This window comes from Coptis chinensis, chromosome 6 (genome assembly GCF_015680905.1).
Source record: "Coptis chinensis isolate HL-2020 chromosome 6, ASM1568090v1, whole genome shotgun sequence".
In the NCBI taxonomy this organism is placed as follows: domain Eukaryota; kingdom Viridiplantae; phylum Streptophyta; class Magnoliopsida; order Ranunculales; family Ranunculaceae; genus Coptis; species Coptis chinensis.
The window spans coordinates 3280097-3282866 of NC_141461.1; the positions used below are offsets into that span (position 1 = coordinate 3280097).

A 2770-nucleotide genomic window follows, 5' to 3' on the forward strand; every position below is an offset into this window, starting at 1 on the left:
AATAATGAAGTTCAGGAAGTTTACCACTGAAGGTACTAAAAATATTTCCTTTCTTTACCTTTTGAAGGTAAACTTTGTTTCCTCTCTCGGACCCTGTTGCACTTGGCTGTTGAAAGAAGCATCTTAGCTCACCCTAGAGCTGGGTGCAGAAACAGAAACCTCCCCAAAGTCCCAAACCAAGACAATAGGAAAGAAAGGTATTTAATCTGTCTACTCCACGTCTCCACTAGCAAACGATCTGTCAATGAATGTCTTGGACCAAGACATCCTCAATGTGTCTGCTTATTTAGCCCCATCTTTGTCTGCATTCCCCCCTATCTATCCTTTGTTCAAATCAAGCTTAAACCTGGTATCTTCTTTACCCCCCGTTCATCCATTTTCTTCCTTACATGTTTGACATCATCCCACCTCCCTTTAGAAGCATATATATTTGATACAAGCACATAATCTCCACAGTTATCAGACTGCAACTTGAAAAGATTGTGAACAGCAAACTCGGCTAACTTGACATTCGAATGCAATCTACAAGCACTTAGAAAGGCCTTCCAAACAATTGCATTGGGTTGGATCTCCATTGAACTAATTATTTCATGCGCTTCCTCTAGCCGTCCTGCTCGGCCATGATGTTCAATTTTAGGAGTGATGTTGTAGTTGTGCCTCATGGACTTAAAGTAATGAAGATCTTGCTCAACCAATCCTGCATGGCTGCAAGCACACAAGACACCCACAAAGGTGATCCCATCTGGCCTCGGACCTACATCCAACATTAGCATAAACAGATCAAGCGCTTCTTTTGCGTGCCCATGAACAGCAAGCCCACCAATCATGGACGTCCATGTCATCACATCGTGGTCTGGCATCTTATTAAAGACTTCTCTTGCTTCAGTAATACACCCACATTTTGAGTACATGTCAACTAAAGCAGTCCCCAATGTTACAGCGAACTGGAAGTTCCTCTCTTCTGCATATATATGAATCTTCTTTCCAATATCCAGTGCGCCAAGGTGCCCACAGGCAGAAGACGTGCTAACTAAAGTTGGCTCATTTGGATTCAACTTGTCATCTTTCAACTCCTCAAAAACGTCTAAAGCTTCTCTAAAACACCCATTGGTTACATATCCATTTATAAGTGCATTCCAAACCCCAATATCTCTCCTCTTCATCGAGTTAAAAACTTGTCTCGCCAGATCCATCCGCTTGCATTTTGCATACATATCAATAAGTGAAGTCCCCACATTAACAACCGATTCGAATTCCCCCCAATTCTCACCAACATAAGAATGAGCTCATGTTCCCAACTCAAGATCCTCCTTCTGGGCACACACCGAGATAACACTAATCATAGTAACATCATTGGGCCTAACACCCTCTAACCTCATTAACTCAAATACTCTCAACCCATCCTCAGAAAGTCCATTCTGCACATACCCTGATATCACAGCATTCCAAGTCACAACATCCTTAACACTCATTTCATCAAACACTTTTTCCGCCCACACACAATCCCCACACGATAAATAAAAATGAACAGTAGTATTAGCAACAAACAAATCTAATCCATAACAACACAATGTACTAATTTCCCACTCTCAAGAGCACAAGCTTTAAACACAAATGCAAAACTCTAGACACATTTGAACGCAAACAATAAAAGCATGATACGGTGTATTACAGATTGAAAAACCTCTTATAATAGTATTCCACGTAAACTGGTTTTGGTGTTTATTTGCATGGGAAAAAAATCATCAATAGGATAAGCCGTGTTTTAATTATTAAGTTTAATAGCGGAGATTTCAATAAGTTTACCAACTATGAAGTGGTTGTGGTGTAGACCTGAAGTTGTGATCATGTGTGCATGGACTCGTTTGAATTGTTTGAGTGTGGTGACTTGGTTTAAAAGGTGCAGGACAAGTTGTGATGTGGTGTCTAGCACATGACGAGACCCTTCACAGTGTCTTGACGCTGCTTGTGACAAGGACCAAGACTACACCTGATGATGATCCGCGGAAATTGCACCGTAGAGAGATTGGTAATGTACCTCGTAGAGCATAACTACAGATATAGTGGTCAGTATGTTGACTACTGGAACGATCATAAGCTTGATCGTCTTGTCATTTCTTACTTAGAGCATTCCCAATGCAGGTGAAAAAGAAGGGAATGTGAAATTTTTCACTTCCTTTCTGTTCAAATCCAATGCCCAATGTAGAGGTGAAAACGAGGGTGACTATTTTCCCAAGTCATTACCAGGGTGAAACCTTCAACCGAGATAGTGCCTGGCTTGTAAACTTTGGACGGAATGTTGGATTCCCTCTTGTATATATATTTTTTTTAAATGGGATTTTTTTTTTCGGACAAAATGTTTCATTCCGTCTCGCATAATTTTTCGTTTGTTTCATTCTGTCTAGAGCGTTTTTTCGATTTTTACGTCAAGACGAAATCTAACATCTCGTCCAAGATTATTTTTCACCTTTACATTGGCAGTTTCACCTTGCTTTTCACCAAAACGGTGATAAGAGGGGAAAATACTACTTATGTGGAGATGATAAGATGGGGAAAATATTGACCTGCATTGGGAATGCTATTATAAATGTTGCTTTTGCAGTGTTTTTGTTAGAACTTACAAGAAAAAGTTAGGAGGTAAAAACTACAAGTGTTTTGTTCTAGATTTGATTGTATCAGCTGATCGTACGTCCCCTCCTTCAACATGAGTTTAATTTGGATTTAGCATATGGACCAAGCTCGATCTTGTGTTTGACTAAATTTTAGACAA

General features: G+C 40.0%; 1 pseudogene; it reads right to left on the bottom strand.

Moving 5' to 3' along the window:
• Positions 1-329: 329 nt before the first annotated feature.
• On the bottom strand, positions 330-1163 carry LOC147490783 (pentatricopeptide repeat-containing protein At1g08070, chloroplastic pseudogene; annotated as a pseudogene).
• Positions 1164-2770: the final 1607 nt, after the last annotated feature.